The sequence below is a fragment of the Lampris incognitus genome, chromosome 6, assembly GCF_029633865.1.
Source record: "Lampris incognitus isolate fLamInc1 chromosome 6, fLamInc1.hap2, whole genome shotgun sequence".
NCBI lineage: Eukaryota > Metazoa > Chordata > Actinopteri > Lampriformes > Lampridae > Lampris > Lampris incognitus.
Window position 1 is genome coordinate 47,963,208 of NC_079216.1, and position 21,295 is coordinate 47,984,502.

At 43.7% G+C, this 21,295-nt stretch overlaps 1 non-coding gene across 1 annotated transcript; it reads right to left on the reverse strand.

The window, feature by feature from the left end:
• Positions 1 to 20,949: 20,949 nt before the first annotated feature.
• trnar-ucg (transfer RNA arginine (anticodon UCG)) lies at positions 20,950 to 21,022 on the reverse strand. The gene has a single exon. It is a non-coding gene; the product is annotated as a tRNA-Arg (tRNA).
• Positions 21,023 to 21,295: the final 273 nt, after the last annotated feature.

A 21,295-nucleotide genomic window follows, 5' to 3' on the forward strand; every position in this document is an offset into this window, starting at 1 on the left:
AAATATCTGTAGAAAGTGTAAGGAATGGGCAATGGTCAAGTGACTATACCAGAATTATATATATATATATATATATATATATATATATATATATATATATATATATATATATATATATATATAGCGTTTTGTTTTGTTTTTTCGGAAACTGTCAATGGTGTTGATGAAAGTGCTCAACAAATGAGGAGCGGGATATTAAGAATATATATATATATATTTCTTTATTTATTCTTAAAACAGGGAACAAGCCAAAAGAAGATATATATATATATATATATATATATATATATATATACACACACACACATATAATACAAGAATTTTACTCTCTTGTACTTGTATAATGAGACGTAACAAATAAAGAATCTTGCATCTTGACTCTTTACTTTAGCATCACATTTGCAGAGCATTGACTTACAGTCAAAATGCACAACATACACAGGCACCCACGTTTAGCATCCTGTCTTTATCTTTGACAGCTGTCTTTTAGGCCCACGTGCTCCCCCCCCCCCTCAGACACAGAGTGTATGGCGCTGATGATCCCCGCCACAGTTGATGTGACGTAGTGAGCATGCGCATGGAAATGATCGCAATTGTCCCAGCATGCATTCATATCTCTCTTCCTCCTCCTGCCCCTCTCCCTCCCACTCTCTTCCTTTTTCTATCCCCCGTCCTTCTATCGCTTCTCTTTCTCCCTTTGTGTACGAACGAGGAGGCAGACGGGTGTCCGTGCTTCATGCATCCAAAAATAAAAAACGCCGAGATCCTCCCCCATGCGCCAAGCTCCATTATTTTGTTTGCTCTTATATGTAAAATAAATAAATACATAAATCTGCAGTCGCTTTTGAACGAGTGATGATCTGTTAGTGATGTCTGATGGTGCATTGGTGATAAACCTGTCTGTGTATAAAGTTCATGTTGCCGTAGGCTCTGCAGTGGTATTTCCCAGTCCGAAACCGCACCCTGAATGAGGCCGAGCAAGGTGCCGAACCACAGGAGAGGCGGGCTGCACAAAGCCAGCTGTCGCAGCCCGAATTCATAGGATTATATCGGTGTCCTTAATGTCTCTGGATATGGACACCAGCCGAGAAACAGGAACCCAGATACAAACATAAGTACACTGACGAACACCTCATAGGGACACACACACACACACACACACACACACACACACACACACACACACACACACACACACACACACACACACACACACACACACACACACACACACTTCCAACCGACCACACGAGCAGAAAGTGTGTAACCTGTACTCCGAGCCTTTAAATAATGCTGACCTGAATCTATCTGTTACTGCTTTGTCGTAATTCCTGTAATTAACTTTTGCTGGAAAAAAGAAGAAAAAGAACGACAGATTTAAATGTGAAGGAACTGTGTTGTCCTGGAATTACAGCCACAACTCTCTTTTTTTTTTTGGAAATAGGCTAATATTGAAATAGATATCGGTGTGACTGTACCTAGCCCATTATATGTCCCAAGATAATAAACAAGAGTTGGCTGTAACGAGTTTTCAAATTTCTCTTCTATATTCAATAGAAACCGAAACCGATAACAGCAACGCATCAGTTGATTATACCATAAGAGGGCCCACCAGCTGACCTCCTCCCTAAATTCTGATGATGATCATTTTCGATGTTAAAAAAAAGCATGGCGACGGTGAGTCTCTCAAACGGTGGGGCCTCGAAGTTTGCAGGGTCCCTTTTCGTTTGAACGCTCCCGTTAAAACAAACGATCGCAGACCGAAAATGAAACGAAGTAGTTTTATTACATTTTATTTTACAGAACAACAACGAAATTTCAAGAAAAAAAATGTCAATGGGGTAACCCTTGTGAATTTAGCCACCCGCCCAGCAGTCTCACACAAGAAACATTAACGAGATATCTGGTATAATGTGTTGTTGTAGCGAATTTAACGTAGGCTGTAGGGGCGATTTGAAAATGAGCTACAACTTATCTTACAGACGTCGAGTGTGAAAACGTTACAATGTAACATTCACAGACATGTTACAATGTAGCTATCACTTAGTCGCGCGCCCTCATTTCCAGCCCAGCCAATTTCCCTACCTGATAAAAGCGGATTCTTGTGTCGTGTTCGTCCTGTATTGTGGGCGTTAGGTAAACTGGAGAGCTCGCAACACTTGGCTTAAACAACGGGGGGGGGGGGGGGTACCCGCCAAGCTCTGCTCATGGCTTCACCCTCCAATGACCCACAGTACAGTACGTTGGGTTGCCATTAACAGCAGCAGCGCAGTTTTCGCGTACCAGGTGAAGTCTCACATATCGGCTTTAATGCGTTGAATAGCTGTGACGAAGCACAAGTGTATAAACGATCCCTTAAACGGGCGGAGTAAAGTTTTGACAGGGCGCTGTTCTTTCAGCACCGCCTACTTTCACCACCACCTCGCTCTTTATTAACAAATCACAAGGCGGTAAAATGGCGGCGGTGCAAACTTCATATTGCCTCATTACGATGTAGCAGATTTTAGACGCTTCGCGTTGAAAACGAGTTTGCCTTCCCTCGTCTGTCTTATATGGGAGACAATAGTCATTTTATTCAACATCAGCAACCGGCTGGGCTGTTTTTCACAGTGGCCGTTTGTTTTCTCTCTCTCGCCCCCCCCCCTCTTTCTTTCTCTCTCTCTCTCTCTCTCTCTCTCTCTCTCTCTCTCTCTCTCTCTCTCTCTCTCTCTCTCTCTCTCTCTCTCTCTCTCTCTCTCTCTCTCTCTCTCTCTCCAGTCTTTACAGTGATGAGACTATCACAAGCTCGCGCCGTTCGAGTTTGGATTAACAATCGGCTTCTAGGAGGAGGAGGAGGAGGAGGAACCAATTGATTATAAAGATCGAGGCTCTTTGGAAAGCGAAAGGAGGCCCTGTTGTTTCGGACCTGCTCCCCTAACTTCGCCAAATCCAGGGGCCCTCTGGCAGGGGTACGGAGTGTGTGTGCCTTCAATACGGGGCTGCAAGGCTGAACCAGTGGGGTGGGTGATGGGGAGGGAGGGGGGTTGTATAGGATACATTAAATCAGCCTGATTAGGAGTTTAGGCAAGAAAAGGCTTATAGGTCTGACTGAAAGACTGTTGGACAGCCCTTGAGTGATACTATTCACGTGAGAAAGGTCAGTTTCAGAGACGTTCACAGGCCCCATCGCCATTCTTATGCTAAAGCTTTATATACATAGACCAGTTCTCCGGCTCGGAAAGGCATGAACACTTCCCTATAGCGACTTTCCCTCCAAAATGTTCAGCTTCCACCTCTTAGCAGTGCAGCAAACCTCTCTGTTTCTCTCTCAGCCGCCACATTTGACAACTTCCACCGACCTGACGTTATACATTTAGGGAACTTAAGAGGATATTTTGCTGAAGAGTCGGTATTAAAATGAGAACTGTTCATTAGTCCTGGCGGGATGTTGTAGAACAACACCAGGGGTATTAGATGAAAACAAACATACATATAAACACACACACACACACACACACACACACACACACACACACACACACACACACACACACACACACACACACACACACACACACACACATACACAGTGTATTTCACACATTTGTCTTGGCCACAGCCATACATCCCTCCTCCTCCTCCTGCTGGGAGACAAAGCAAAAAAGAAAAAGAAAAAAAGAAAGCAATTTCTGGGAATGCATTTGTTCAGTCACAAATCGATTTAAACGGATTCGATTTTAACCCCTTTCCTCTTGTGAGAGGAGAAATGTATGGTGTTTAATATCAAATCATAATTTTTCATTTTATACATAATTTGGTTTAAGTAACCTGACAATACTCCCGTGCCCCCCCCACCTCCGTCTCTCTCTCACGCGCACATGCTCGGTATGTGTGTGTGTGTGTGTGCGTGCGTGTGTGTGTGTGTCCACTGGCGGTCACTGGGGAATAAGAGGAAGTAGCCACTTCATTAGTAGCCCTTGACCTTTGGCCCCGGCTCCTGTGACTCCTGACCCCAGTGTCTCTCTGGCCCTGGTTATTGTCCTCTGGGGGACCGTCCACGACACGACCCCTCAGCCTCAAGACCAACAGGTCCCTGACCGGCCGCCCACCCTCAAAAGAAACTCATCAAAAAGTGCTTTTTAGATTAACTACGCTAACTTATTCAAGTGATCACTTATTATTATCAAGACAGAGGAAATACTGAGGACATGAATCACATTCTTTATTGGCTTAACGCATATATACATACATACATACATACATACATACATACATACATACATACATACATACATACATACATACATACATACATACATACATACATATATATATATATATATATATATATATATATATTAAAAGAAAGACTCAATGGTAGGGATAGTGGCTCAACAAATGAGCAAAATAATCCAGTTAGTCAAGTAAATTCTCTATAAGACAGTACAAGCCTGTTTCATAAAGAATTTACTTGAATGATTGGATTTTATTTATATGTATATAGCTTAGCATACTTATAACCTGTAATTAAAAAAAATATCCTTTAAAATGTAATTTTGACTTAATTTTAAAAAGTGAATAAAATTCATAAATAGTATATTATGCAATGTTGATTACATTATTTTAGCGTATGGTTAATGTGTGTCTGTGTCTGTGTGGGTTTTTGTTTTTAGTTGTTATCAAAAATAAATAGAAAAACGATTTAGTACAGTTATTAAATGTTTTGCTTTACATAAACATCCAGCTCTATTTTGATATGTGGGCTGATTATTTCTATTAAGGCTTTCACTAAAGTTTAATTAAGGGAAATTTTCTTGTTGTCAAGTTTGTTTCTATATTTATTAGTCTTTATTTACACCCTCATCTCTTCTAAAACTGAAATGTTTCTGTCCATTTTTTTTCAATTTTGAGTCTAAAAACGGACGTAATTTTTTATTTTTTGATATTGGTTGGTTTTTAAAGCAGCTGGCCCCGATTTTAATTTTTAAAGAAAATTACCAAAAACGTACAAAAATAAACAGAGGCCATCAAAACCAAATAAATTGTGTATTTTTTGTGTAGTCCCGCGCTGCCTGTTGCTAAATAAGACGACGAGGCAACAAATTAAAAAAATAAATAAAGTTGACAACGAAGTAAAAAACAAAAAAATTTCTAACTTCTATAGTGTAACATAAACGACACCGGGTCAGTCGGAGACTGGTATTAATCCGGGTGGACAATGGGAGGTAATCCCTTCCTGGCCTTGTTGGACTGCGGCCGTCAGAGCAGACGGACTCTGATTGAGGTCAAAACCTGCCGCCTGATCCCGAAACCTGATTATATGGTGGCCGTGTTGTACAGTCTGATGGAGAGGCAACAACCCGACGGAAAACAACGAACACATTCCTCACAAAAACACGCTTTATTCGATAGCCCATCTATCTATCCATCTCTCTCTCTCTCTCTCTCTCTCTCTCTCTCTCTCTCTCTCTCTCTCTCTCTCTCTCTCTCTCTCTCTCTCTCCATCCATCTATCCATCCGCCGATTAGATGTTATAAAGTAACGAACAGAAACAGATCGTCCTGTTTCCCAAGGGGGGGGGGGGGAACTCTAAGACATTAAACATATTTTCAGCGTAACCTTTTTATTCATTAGCACGTGTTATTTTTCTTTCAACCTCAACACATGGCAACATTTAAAAAAAAAGAGTGAAAAGAAAGAAGAAAAACCAAGAGTAACTGTTTCAGTGTATCGTAACTGCTGACCAATAGCGGCGCTTCATAGAAGTGTTAGAAATCGTCTTATCGTAACAAGAGGGATAAAGTGAGCCAAGAAACTCGTGCAATTCGCTTTTTTATGCAATAAAACACATTTGTAAACACATTTACGAGGAAATTTGCAAATAGTAGAAGAAAAAAAACAAAAAAATTTGTTTTAGCCATCTTGTGAGCAGATCACAAAACCAAAAAACAATAATATACAAGGTTCAGCCGCAACAAAGAACTGTACGTCATAAAATAAACAATATTTATATCTTTATATGTCTGACATATTTTGCACCATACATTTTACACAGCATAATTTTTCAGAGGCTTTTTTTTTTTGACATAGCACTCTTTGCACTAATTTCGTGGACAAAGTGTTCCCCCCATCAAAGCCTCCAATGTTAGGCGTTATGGCGAGAGCTTTATGAGCAACCTGATGGCCGATTTGGGTCCTTGCTCTCCTCTTGCCAAGTAGGTCCCTGGAAAAGTGCAGACGGACTGGAAGATGCTGTCTCCTCCAGACCTGGGAATAAATGATGGGAGGGAAACATTAGCATAAGAATCCCAACTGGCTCCACAAACTTTGCCACCCTCTCTCACATCTTTGCTACAAATGAAGGCTGTAGAGAGAGAGAAAACAGCAAGCGAGAGAGAGAGAGAGAGAGAGAGAAAACAAAGCAAACAAATGAAAATAATGCACAGATAACGAAGGGCGTCTCGACTACCTCCTGCAACTTTTGAACGTACATGTTGTACTCCATCATCTGACACCACTTTACAATGGCTCACAAATTATACCGTGTGGGTATCTAAACATTTCTCGGGGACGAGAGCGAGACTTAACGAGCAAAGGGAAATCTACAAAGTGATGCAGAATATTACACAAACAAATGTACACAGAAAGGCTCAGCGATGCTTGTGAGACAAAAACAATAGTTGTTGGTGAACACGACAAATTACTACTCTTGGGGGCACTCTGCAAGTTTCCGCTGAATACATCACACTGTTGCAGAAAAACAAACTTCCCCTTTCTCGTGCTCTCTAGAGGTATAGGTTTGTATGCGCCGCATGTTGTCCTCCGATTTTCAGGCTGTATGCATGGAGGGATCTCAAGGCTTTTATCCCCACAGGGAACCAGCCCAAACTCTTTCTCTGTCAATTTTCACCTACTCCCTAATTCAGACAGCCCCTTTCTCCCACCAGCCCCACAATGAGGGATTTGTTCTCATTCTCTTTGTCCACCTCTGATATCTTTTTTTTTTTGGACTGCTCCCTCTCTGCAGACAGCACGCAGCGTATGCAAATACGTGCTCTTTTCTTCTTAGGACCCCTACCCTGAATGAATGCAGCCTCAAATGAGACCACACTTGCACATGTTTACAGAGGGGCAGGGAAGCATGCACATATTACAATCAATGGGCTTACATGGCCACTCCGACAGTCACATATACAAACAACAACACGTATGCAGCACACGCGTGCACACACAGACAAGCGCGCACACCGTGCACACAAACTCTGTCGCTTGCCAATTGATACCCAAGATCTAGATGTAGCAATATTAAATCATTCTGTAGTCACACATTAATTTAAGCTATCTAGCAGAAGCTGAAGTGAAAGTGTAGGCCATGAAAGATGAGGACTCGGATGTGTAGGAATAGGTCGTAGAGAGGTACAACTAGACAGGGCCCAAAAGGGGTGAGGGTGGGGGGGGGGGTTCACCAGATGGGGTAAATTACAGAGGGGGGGTATGCACTGAAGGAGGGTATGTGCAGTAGGACTGGGTATGTACAGACTTAGAGGTTGGGTGGACAGGCGGGGTGGGTTGAAAACTAACAGACAAACAAACAAAAACAGTCAAGTTATATTAATATAAAGCACCTCTCATGGCTCACACGTCCAAGCTGCTTTGTACTGTGTGTGTGATGTGTGTGTGTGTGTGTGTGTGTGTGTGTGTGTGTGAGATGGGGGGGGGGTGGACGTATGTCGGATGGCCCTGACAGTTCAGCCTTTTCACTCGTACATTACTGGGCCAGTCGGCCTCCTTCCCCTAGCAACCTTAACAGAGGTCAAAGGGTAAGTGCCACAAACCCCCCACCCCCCTTACCCACTTGTCCACCAGGGTGGCCGGAGATGCTCTCAACTCTCTGGCGGCTGTAGCCATGAACTTGAACTTGACTGATCCTCAGTAAAGAGCTAGTCCTGGTTCCACTTATCGGTATGAGGATAGCAAGGTAAAAGAGAGGGACATTTACCCACCCAGTACTTTTAGCTTGCTCCTTAATCTTTACTGTCCGTCTCAAGCACTAAATATTCCAATTGCTTACTTTACTGTACATAGTACGATGCACTTAGGAGAACGCAAGTCGCACAAGAGATCCCCAAACCAAATGTGCTAGGACAACTTTGTGCAACTGGCCTCTGCCGACAAATCACCCCTAGTCGGTAAAGCGACCAGGCCTTGCGCTGATCTTCTCGCCGCCCCGTGTCTTGGTACGTCACTCTCTTTCACACTGTCCAGTATTTCTCCATTTACATGAACTGTTTCAACGGACTCATCCATTTCACTCTATTAAAGCCTTCCCTCTTTACAGAGAATAAAACCACAAACTGCGCTCTCTCTCTTATACGTACACAAATTTAATTAAAGATTTTCATGGAGCGATAATATAATTAAAGATTTTCATGGAGCGATGTCTAACCACAGCAAGGCCCCGCTCTCTCTCTCTTTTTTTTTTTTTACTTTACTTTCATTCGTATCCCACAGGACCCCTACTCAGGGACACCGCGGCAGACAGACATAATCTGAAAAGCCTGGGATGTAGAGGCTTCTCTCCGTCTTCCTCTAAGATACTTAACGCCAGGATTTGTGCTAGATTAGTCTTGCTGAAGTTGCATTAGGAGCCCTGATGAGGCTTGCTTGACCCACATTGGACCGCATCCAAAACTACGGACAGCCCGTGAGCTAGGCTTTATATATCACAGAGGAGCCATTAAGACATTAATAGTGTCCACACCGAGCGGGGAGAATCCGGAGAGGGTAACCCAGGAGCTACATCGTATTAACATTTTATCACTACCATGGTTCCCCTCCTTTCCTTGTGCAGAATGGGGACTGGATATAGGCTACTATCACTTTATCATGTCACACTCGCACACTGAAATTTCCATAAATCTGCCATTACATTAAGCCGGAGCAATGTAAGGCTAACAATACATGAAAACCATCCAAAAATATTTTCTTAAGAGGGAGGTGAGGTAAATTTCCATTACATGTAAGAGTTATGCAAAAGTAGAAGGATGTGGTGAATGGGTATCTAACTTCATCTCGAGATTTAGCGACCATCCCCTTCAAGGGGTGTCTGAAGTGTATGAGACAACATCTTGGGAACATTAAGATCCTAAATCTCTGAATAGCTCCGTTCAGCTAGACCCAGACTGAACATCACAGACCATCTTGATTGGAAAATCTGTTTCTGAGAAGATTAAAACGGTACTCTTAAGCACCTTAGTGTCACCAAAGGCAGATAATTGTAAGGCAGCATACAGTATCAGCTTTTACTTGTGCTCATTATTTGGATTTTGTGTCGATTCCCTTTCACTTGGTTTATGATTGTTATATATTTTCCTCTGAACTGCAATAAGACAAAACAAAATTAACATGGACAAATTTAAATCTTAATCATCTTCACACTAATTCGTACCGTGCTTGTGTGTGGATGTTGTCGCGATATTCCTACCAGTCCATGTGTTCAGTCATATATTTGGATGTCTGTTAAAATTGCCTGTTTCTCTCTTATCTGAACACACGGCCTCTGCAGACTGCTACAGCCATTGCATCCAAGTTGCAGACTAACATCCCCTTCACTGTCCAGCCCAATACGTATTCACACACACGTACGCGCACGCACGCATGCACGCGCACACACACACACACACACACACACACACACACACACACACACACACACACACACACACACACACCACCAATGATGAGTTTAAAATTTGCTTTAGCATGTCACAGCACAAGCTAACACAAACCCACCTTCAACTTCGCCAGTAAACGTAGGGGTAAAACAATGGGCTCAAACTCAAACATGGCTGTCCATGTGCTGCAATGTGCCACATCCCTCTAGTCTCTGGGCAGAGCTACCTTACTTGATTTCCCCCATATATATATATATATATATATATATATATATATATATATATATATATATACATTTTTCTAGCCTCAGTCTACCTTTCTGCTCTGTCCACCTTGTCTTGATGTGCAAAAAAAAAATCCCTCATTTCACTGTAGTTTTGACTTTTTTGGAGGCAGCGAGCTCATTATTTCCTCATTTCTTCCATTGTTTTCTCCAACAGGGAAAATGTCAACCCCGGTGGAACAGGTATTGCAGTTAGCTATCGTCAAGATTAACCTCACCTTGCCGTCTCTCTTCTATCAAATCTGCCTGAAGCAACGTGCTGTACATCACAGACGAGCGGCACAGATGCAATTATGAAGACAGCTCTGGGTCTTTTATATGAATAAAGAGAGGGAATAGTCTTTTGACACGTGGACTGCGTGGGCTTTACATATCATGAAGAGGTAGACGTACAGTATGAGGCTCATTAATAATCATTATCGTGTGGTTACATCATTCAGCTGGTTAGACACACCCCTCGCCTCAGCTGAGTCATTGCGATGGTGTCTGTCAATTTTTACAACTGACCGGCCATTCAAATATGTCGGTTACATTTGCGCTAAGCAGCACCGCCGCATCCAGGTGGTGTAACACAGTGTTTTCCTGATGACAAACACTCCTCATAAATCAAAATACCAGATGGCGCCGCATGCTCCGTGGGAAATATTTCAACATGTATCTTGCGCGGCGCTGAAATATGGCGCGATGCAAGTCTCGATACCGGGCCGTGCTCCCAAGCTTGAGCTAGCGTAGGTCTGAGCGCAAGCTTCCTTATGCATAATGTGAGAATGCGTCCCTAATGGCGGTAAAATCCCTCCCATTTAGCAGAGAAAGGGCCAACAGTATTTCCATGCTTTTCAGACATGCAGAGGAGGCTGAACAAACTAATGAACAGTCAGGTGGTACTCTAAGGCCTAGACTACCCCCCTCCCATCACACACACACACACACATATCAAACACACATACTCTTGTGCACACATTAAAACTCGGCGGCTCACAGGACCCCGGTGATCCATGCGACAGTCTAATGTCTCAGGCATCTGCTCATGTCTAGTCTGGAGGGCTATTCCCACCCTGCCCCCCGGCCCTGGCCCGCCGCGGCACCAGCTCCCACAATGGTGGGAAAGCAAGCAAGGGTGGGGGCATGGGCAAGGGAGGGGGGTGGGGGTGGATGTTGAACAGCTATTGAGGGGGGAGAGAGTGGGTCTGAATGATAATGTGGAAACGCAGGGCACTACTCATTAACACACAAGGGCTGCAGCTGCACATGTTGGCTCTGATCACACATGCTCATGTGAATCTCTCTCTCTCTCTCCATCCCTCCCACTTTCTCTCCCTCTCGCTCTCTTTCTGCGCTTTAGGTGGCTGTAAGAGTCATCAGGGGCATGGGGCGGCATTACGCCATACTACAGCTTGCTCTCAGTGCTTGTGTGTGTGTGTGTGTGTGTGTGATTACGGGTTTATCCAAGGATGTAAGCAAAAGATTGTTGCCTTGCCTAGCTGATTTGACAGTCAGCTACCGTCTCCATTATCGTCAGGCTCGAGGTGATGATGTTACATCCATCATGCCTGCAAGTTGGGCATCTACGTGCTCATATGTTAAATTCAGTCCTTAATCGTGTGCAATGCTGTGTGAGGACAGCAAAATGTGTTGCTGATGGACTGATTTGTTGCTGATCCATTTGCAAATTGCACTGATTACAAAAAAAAAAATCTTAACTGCAAAGACCTGTATTCAACATCAAATGTCTTTGGGAAATATAATTATAAATATTTCTACTCTTAGAAATAAAAATTTCTCCACGTTATTTCTTACACATATTTAAGTATCTGTTGAAAGTATATGTTGAAAGAATTTTAGTGCTGCACCGTGTCGCTCACACACACACATACACACACACACACACACACACACACGTGCACAAAAACACATGCACACGCACAATCATTAATTGTTTCCTTCCTTTAATGTCAAAGGCACAAAAAAAAACAAATTTGACGTTCTACTCAAAATAATTCTATGATAATTTCCTGCCACAGATTTTCCAAGTTAATTTCAATCTCAAAATACCAACATATTCCCCATGCATGATATTCCTTGGAGAAAAACGTTGCATGAAAGAAAACTTAGCCACTTCATTCATACAAAAGTAAAGTGATAGATTATTACTATTCACTGCAGCTCAGTATCCACTCTCAACTGCCCTTCATCGTCACTCCATCCAAAATTCGCCTAGAGGGATTCTGCACATGAAGTTCCTTGCAATTTTGCAATAAGCATTCTTGTCTGGATCGAACCACCATCACATGATGTCATATTGAGCTAATGTCAAGTGGCAGCACATTATATACACAGAATGTGCCCATCTTGCATCTCGCCACGCCACACGGTGTACACGGCGGCGTGAAGAAGCAGCATGACAAGAGAGGATGGCAGGTTCCCTTCAACCGGTGCCAGCTCATTAATTTTGTTTGCTACCCAGCCCCCCTCCTCACCCATCAAACCCCCCCCCCCACACACACACACACACATCACCCCTAGCCTAATTAGCAGAAGCCGAAGATAGAAAAGAAGAGGAAGGGGGGAGGCCATGTGTGTGACTGGGGAGGAAATGGGAAACTCTTCTCTCCCCAAACCCCCCCCCCTCCCACACACACACACACACACACACACCTCCTGCCCACTGCTCACACCTCCCCCTGCCACTGGTACCCAACAGAGAACCATGATGCAACTCACCTCGTATGCCAGCCCAGCCATCTTAGGTGCTGCGGCAACATCTCCCAAGATGGCTCCTCTGAGCGCGCCCATACTCAAGGGATCCGGCAGGCTCTTTGTCCGCCTCCTGGCATGGGCCAAGTGTCTGCCGTTGGCAGCACAGATGGCATTAGAGGCTTGTGGGTAAAAAGGGTGGTGGCGGCGGTGGTGATGGTGGTGGGAGGGGAGGTGTTTGTCGTCAGAGGGGGTGCCAGATCCAAACTGTTTTTTTTTCTTTCTCCTTTTCTCCTCTTTTTCTTTCGGTGATAGCGCTACCCCATTTCAGAATCCTTCATCACTGAACGTTTACAAAAAGGAAGCCTGTGACAAAAGCAGATGGACAAGATAAAATGAAGAAATTGAAGAAAAAAAAAATTCATCAAACAGAATTAATCCAAAATCATGGTGTCCGAAACGTGTCCTGGATTTTTTAACAATACGAATGATTTCTGTTTTATTTATGCAAACACACGTGGGTGCACACGTGTCCGGGCATTGCTGATACTGCATCTGGATCGATGAGCCTGTGTATTGTCTATGAGCCGTCGCTCAAACCTGAGGCCAGCATTGCTCATCAAGCGAGAGCACACGAGGGTGTGCAGTACACAGGCGGGGAAACCATCACACATCACAGAGGAACCGAGGATGAAACGAGCGCACTTCGGGTCATCCTCTAAATAAACACGCTCTCAAATGTTTTTCTTCCCCATTCAACAATGGGGCCACGCCATGTTCACACACTACCCATACCAGTGAATGCTTGGGAAAAGCCTCCGGACAACGGCCTTTTCACATATCCAATATCTCCCTCTGAATCAAAGCAATTAGCCCGGCCTGACAGTAAGCTCTACCGCAGTAGGTAGTTAACTGAGTGAATGGAAACTCATCTCATTTAAGCGCTCCTTGGGCTTCACAATACGGCCGGCATTCTCTTGCCTGAGCACATCCACAGCGCTGAAGTACCAAGTTGAAAAGTTCAGATCCTGTCTCCTGTATGGCCCTGTCCTTCATATTGAAGCAGAGCACAATGAATCCCAGAGGCTCCGAGACAGCTTTAAACACGAGTGGCAAGTGTGTGTGTGTGTGTACTATCAACAGTCCTACAGTAGTAAATCACCGCTGACTCTAAATCTTAATTGACTTTTTTTTTAATGCAAATATCAAATCAAATCCAGTGTATATACATACACTCCCGGATGAAAAACGAAGACAAAAAGCGTGTTCTAGAGTATAAAAACCTAACTAGTACTGCTCTAGTTGGGTTAATGTGAGCAAACGCTTTGGCACCAGGTTAGCAAAGCCTGGGCCCTTCTCCCCAGTGGGTAACCTGGTTAGCATTCAGCACCATGTCTGAACAGGCTGCATGGACAGCTCCCGGCCTCACCGCCCAACCGCCCCCAAAAAAAGGCAGATTACTCATGGTGGGCAACATCGAAACTAGTAAATCATCACTGAATGAAGAACATTTTTTGATTCCTTGAAAATGAACTGAACGCCTGGCAAGCCTTTCCCGCCAGCACAGCAGCAGGACTTGATCCCTAGCTGATTCACCATAACGCCGCCATTAGTTATTTGTCATGACGTGACCCCGGGTCAACGTGTGCAGGGCATTGGACGGGGATAGTAAAGAGGATATTCCTCACCTTCAGGGTCAAAGTCAACAATCCTTCCTTCGGAGCGTGTTGCCCCCCCCCCCCCCCCCATTTCACGATGGAGTGAGGCTGAGCGTGGAGTCACGGAGATCATTTTTACTTTCGGTTATCTAGCTTTATGACAGGTATTTAACACTCATACAGCTAGATAACCAAAGATGAAAACAGACCTCCTTTTCAATACTTTGCTGTAGCCTTGAAAGTTTGGGGAGCGGGGGGGGGGGCGGATTTGCATTGGCGGGCTCCATCAAAAAAAAAATCTGGGGAGGAGGTAGGAAAAAAAAAAGAATAGAGGATCAATATTTTTTTTTTTACATCACCAGCTAGTTTCATAACATTTTAACAGATGGAAAAGATGGTTTGGCCTTCGAGAATAGCAGCAGAGCTTTTGTAAACCAGGCCCCCCCCCCCCACCCCACACACACACACACACACACACACACACACACACACACACCATGTAGGTTGTATATTACAATGAAACGTGAAACACTTTAAGTGTAAAACAGCATCATGTCGGCGAATGTCATCAAATAAAACACATTTTCTAGCGGATATGTCTGCAAGCCCATTTGGGCCTTGAGATGGAGGTTGGCCTGCCTCGAGGCCATGCAGAGATGAAGGAGACAGACTTGGAAGTTTTTATTCATCCTTAATTCCAGTGAGGCACAACCTTTCATTTACAACATAGAGAGTGTGAAAGAAAGAGTGAAAGATTGCCTAATCTCAATTTTATTGCCTACTAAAATCTACGGTACGGGCCCCTGTACGGACATGTGGGGAAGGTGCTTCCTCACTTCAGTTTATCCTCATTAAAAAAAAAGAAAAAAAGAAAGCAAAATATCAACCTTGTCCACTGAAAGCTATTGGCCAGTTTCAAGAGAGAAAAGCGACGGCCTTTTATTTTGCATATCTCAAATATTCTCCAGGTATGTTAACAGCCGAGGTGGTTTCTTTATAATAGGACATGGGTGACTGTTAAAACGAGCGATCAGCATGCTGTGCATTTCTAGGGAATGATGGTTGAAAAAAGGAGAGAATCAAAAAAAAAAGGCCAAACTAAAGCAGTCAGGATAGAGGAGGGAACCCACCGGCTTCATGTGAACACACAGGGTCAGAAAGCTTGAAGCAGGCTGTGCCTGCCTGCAGGTTAGCTACACTTCAGTCAAGTTCACACTATGCAGCAACACATCCTCGTTGCATGGCCAGTCGTAAAAATGTTTGTAAAAGCCCCACGAGACGAGCAGCGATGATGATGAATGTGCGAGGGCGACTAAAATACCCTCGCCATCCTCGGCCAGAAGGAGATGGACCATGACCATGACAGCAGCAAATGGGGGGAAAGGAAATATTCCTTTAGTGCAGCAGGTAGTAAAATGACGTGGCTGATGGGAAGCCACACCAGAGCCTGTGAAACTAGAGACTGGACTGGGTTTAGGCCAGGCTCTAGTGATGGGTCTGATCTTTATGTTGTATTCTACTGCTCCGGAGGCAAATTTCTACTTTTCATAAAAAAATTCGATTTGTTCCTGATCAAAATAGGCCAAAGAGCCTGATGCATTGTTATGGCACACAACATTTTTTTTTAAATCCCCCCCCCCCAATTTATGGACGCAAGTAGCTCTCCACCAGCCTCAAGGGGCATGCAATAGGGTCTGGCAGTTTAACACATCACCATGCAATGAAAAATAAAATATAAACTGCCATGGGGTGAAGCTTCACCTCCCAGACTACCCTATATTCTTTCCACTGGACACATGCACATGGCAAATTCCCCTCCTGGTAAATTTCATGTTTTTTGTATATAACGCTGTCCATAGTTAGTGGTAAACCTTACCTTTTTTTTCTTTTTTTTCTTCCAAGAACCAACAGAGGATCGGGAGGCAATCGTCCTCAAACGTATCCCCCCACCTTGGTGAATGGTGAACGCTTACATCGATCCATTCCTTTGACGCGCTGTCTTGCCCCCCAATTAAGTCCGCCGTCCTCGCCAGTCATCCAGGCTCTACTCTCCTGCCGCCTGTGCGCTTCCTCTAGTGACAACTCTCGCCCGCAGTGACGTCACTCCCACAGCAGGTTTTCACAACCAATCACGTACGGCTCGTATGTGCGCATGTGTTGAAGTTACAGAACCGAGGGCCTGATCAGAGTTGTTGGGGGGGGGGGGTCCTTGGTAAAAAAAATCGTATGAACAACCGTTGAGTAGGTATAGTCACAGCCATAAAATGAATAAATAAATAAATAAGATAAAAGAAAAAAAATGTCGTTTTCTTCCCTCTAAAACTGTATATAATAACATATGCATAAACCCATGATTTGAACAACTTATACTTTGACAATGACATCATGGCACACTGGAAAAAATGTCAGCGTTGTTCTCAACAGCCGCTGCGGTTCATGTGTTTGGCATTAACAGGTCGTAGAGACACAAATTGGGCAGGCTGTGGAAAAGAGCTGCGCTGACCGACATGGCTACGTACACGGGTGAGGTTAAAAACTGGCGAGACATTTTCTTTGTCTCAATCCCTATCATCCCTGCTTTTTGTTATAGACACAAATTCAATTGAGACTAACAGCCAGAATATAATTTCATCTCGATTTTACCAAACACAAATAGAGAATTGGCCAAATTTACAGTATCACTGCCCACAGCCACACACACAATATGCGTGTGTAATGTACCCCAATCTTTATTAGCATTTCTATTAACATCCGCACCAACATTCCTGCATTATCTACGAAAGCCTTGTTTGGTTGATTGTAATGTTCTATTGTCCCTTACTCTCTTTTTTTTTATAGGCAATGAATGGTCTATGAGAAGGAGGATTTGGAGCTGGATGTGGGGACCAATAAGGAAGTAAGAGCACGGAGGAGGGCAGCTATGGGGTGAGCTATACCAAGGAGGTCGTCTCAAAATGTGCCTTTGTCTCCGTCTTCGCCCTAAAGGTTTGCATTGCAACTTGGTACACTTCTGGTTTACTAACCTCATCGACCTCACTCCTGTTTACATTCTGGGATAATATGCAACATCTCAAACAGGGTGTACTATGTAAGTGAAAATGTAAGCTCTTGGTAACTCATTTGGGGTTTATAAGCGATTCAAATCTACCGTCTCAAGGCCAATACCAGTTGGCTTCTTTCTCCCCCCAGATAACATTTTGAACAGAACGGTCCACATTAAAATAAAATAAATAAATAAATGAAGAAAAATACACACTGAATGAAATTGTATTTGAAAACACCTAGATGAATTGTGGTCTTTGCCACCAGATCATTTTGGACAGTTTGAGAAGATGGCCTACGCATTTTTATCGGCTTTGCCTATATTTGATGTTAAATAACTCCAGTAATGTTTCTTCACTATGCAGTCGGTTTTCAACGTTAAATAAACCCTCATCATAGTTTCACCGGGCAATATACACGGGGAAACATTTAACCTGAATCAAGCAGATGTTTTATCAGACTATTTAGTGCTCTGTAGTTCCTCAAAATGACTCAAGGCAAGCCAAGATTCACTGAATTGTGACTTTAACAAAACACACCTTGTAAAAAGGGCCTTACAGAAAACATGTAGGGTGTGGAAAGAGATAGAAATGAAGACAAACATTTATAATGGAGCAAATACATCACAAACCCTAGGAAACATGGCTGCAGCGTTAGTGCACGTGGTCCACATGTGCTCCCGGTGCACATGTGCAAGTGGAGCACTGCATACTTCTTAAGTGTACAGTGGCATTGGGTGAGCTAAAAAGACTTTTTTCCTTAGTGTGCTTTCTTTCAACAAAATGTGATCCTCACGAGGAATATGGACTTAACATGAAATTGTAATGTTTACTGACGTTTTTAATAGCATCAGAAAGAAAGACGGCGACAACGGGTGATTAAAGCCAGACCCATTCCTTTAGCAGCAGAAAACAGGCACAGAGCAATTCAAATAGAAAAGCACAATGTGGACACTTTGGATACTCTCTCTCTCTCTCTCTCTCTCTCTCTCTCTCTCTCTCTCTCTCTCTCTCTCTCTCTCTCTCTCTCTCTCTCTCTCTCTCACTGACGCACCCTCCCCCAAAAATACAGACACACACAGACACACGTTCATAAACACACAGAAGTGGTTCTACAGGCTGAGGAGTTCATCTCACAGTACTCCAAAGATGATATCTGGCCAGAGGAGGAAATAGCACAAGTGAGACAATGATTGCTTGACATGTTTTAATACACTCTAATAACACACATTTAAACACATATAGGCTAAACGCTGCTGTCTGTTGCTCACACGCTGTAGAGAAGGCCATCCCGTGAAAGAGTGAATGTCTGGAGGCTGGCCTTCAAGTCCACCTGCCGTACAGCACCGATAACCACAGAAATTAACCATTTGCAGAGTGATGCGTGCTACCACCAGTGCCTGGAATGAGACAGAAAGGGGGAGGGAAATAGCAAGTGTTTAACCTGCCATCGGGTAGGGAGGTAAGTGCACAAGCCTCTGCATGCTGCTCATCAGCCATTTTGGTGTTGAGGGAGAAAAGAGAGGTGAAGAAGAAGAGGGTCTAAATGAGAGGACAGATGATTGGATCCAGCCAGAAAATCCTGGATTCGGTGTCACTTTTACCGCTCTGAGAGAGAGGAGGAGGGGGGGGGGCAGCAAAGTACCCTGAGTATTTCAAAATGGTTGAGCTGGGTACATTTCTTAGCTTCACGCGTGCCTTGCTTCATCACACACAAACTAGCATACAGTAAAGCTATGATGGTTGTCTCCTTTTTTTGGCTTCAAACATTCAGATACTATTTCCATCTTCATCAGTGTGATTCCAGTGGCACAGCCCTAACAACAGCCTGCCTGCCTGCGCATAAATAACGGAAGTGAAAAAAGTTGAGGGGGAAAATGGTGTGCACAAGACACAAAGATTAAGGAGTGTGTGTGGGGGGGGTCAGAGAAGGAGCGAGAGAAAAGTGTAAAGTGGAGTAGGCTAGAGATTTTCTGATCTCGCACCTTGTGATGATCCACCTGGAGAAATGAGAAAAGAAAAAGAATAGAAATAGAAAAAGAAGAATATGGTGTCCCCAAAATCAAATATCCCTGGATTACAAGCAATAAATGACCTTTCTAACATTGCTTGCTTACAGGTAGCATTGAATAAAATTGAGATTCAAAACTTTAATATTAATTAGGAGGTCATGGACTGAGATGTTATATGTCCCAAAACCAAGCCTGTATTAATGCAAGGTCCTACCGTGGCCTGATGACGGGAGGGGGCCCACGAGGCTCGGGGTCTTCTGTGTCTGTACTCCTGACTGGTGTGTGTGTGTGTGTGTGTGTGTGTGTGTGTGTGTGTGTGTGTGTGTGTGTGTGTGTGTGTGTGTGTGTGTGTGTGTGTGTGTGTGTGTGTGTGTGTGTGAACTGCTATGAGAGGAAGGATAAGTGGAATTAGTAGAGGGGGAAGTCGGCTGCTTCTCTCTCTCATGTGTTAACATGTGTATCAGATATTGCGATATAAGACTAGATATATTGCCTCAGACTTTGTGATATGGCACAAGTGTTATCTTTTCCTGGTGTTAAATGCTGCATTACAGTAAAGTGAAGTAATCTTCTGAATTTACCAGACTGTTCTATTATTTGCCTTTACTCACTTAGACATTATATCCATCATCAAAAATCTCACTGTGTCATAAAATAAAACTGCAGTTTTTAAGTGATTGTTGATTGGGGGGGGGGTGAAAAACTCAAAGCCCAGGGGCCCATGTTACTTTAATCCGGCCTTGCCCAAAACCTGAAAAAGTAAGAAGCCAAAGAGGCTAGTCAACCAGAGATGTCACAAAGTCGTGGTTCAAATCTATGTAGCGCACAGAAAGAGACAAAGACAAGTTAGCTCACCTCATAACTGCCCTCCTCTGTGCTCTTCCCTCCTCATTAGTATTGACGTCCAGCTCCACATCCTCCTCCGTCTCATCGACTAAAAAAAAAAAAAACAAAGGAAAATGCAACATTGCAATCAACCGAACAAAGCTTTCTTAAGATAACGCATACATCCAAGACAGCCTTTTGTCACTAAAATCAGAGGTGCACAGAAAACGTTCCGTCCGTTTCATGCTTGACGGTAGTGAGCGTGAATAGGATGTGAACGTGTTCTGATGTGCTCCCGCAGCGCTAGTTCGAATAAGACCAGGTGCTGCACTGAAATGAGCCCGCCACCAAGGCTGCACACATTAGACGTCAGGAGGACGGACGCAGCGTGGCATCTTGAGTCTATCTCCCAGTGTATAGTTTGAGCTGTAGCATTCTGTACTTGGGACGTCAATGCTCAAGTCAAATAATATTTATTTGGGTAGCCCTACATCCCCATTTTTGGCCCAACAGGGCTTTACTATCATTTTGCGCAACATCCCTTACCCTTAGCCCTTTGATTTAGATGAGATAAAAATTTACAAAAATCTAAATATTCTCAACACGACGGACGTCTCTCGTGCATGTGCAACCTAACAGTGAAAGGCCAAAGTACATCAATCACTAGCGCAATCCGATTGCAAGTCTAAAAGAAATGGAAAGAGTGGCGGCAGTGAATGGCCAAACTGCATCAGTCACAATCATAATCCAACTGCAACTCTGAAGAGTTGGAGAAAATAGTACGACCGCGGCAGGACTCGAACCTGCAATCTTCTGATCCGAAGTCAGACGCCTTATCCATTAGGCCACGCGGCCACATGGAAGTAAGGCACATACATAAAAGTAAATAAATGGAGTACATTCCTAAATACCGCAGCTGGGTTATCCATATTCTAATTCTAATTGGAAATACAACAATAATAATAGTATTAGCATTATTCATGTTAATAGTCGCCCCGCGGGATGCCTTGAATGTTGCGTTACGTCTAGCCCACCATTTGACTCTTCGTTCAAACCTGAAGTGAGTCATCCGTGCCGCTAAGAGCCGCTAAACAGTCGGCTCGCTTGTTTTTATAACTTGTTTCGCAA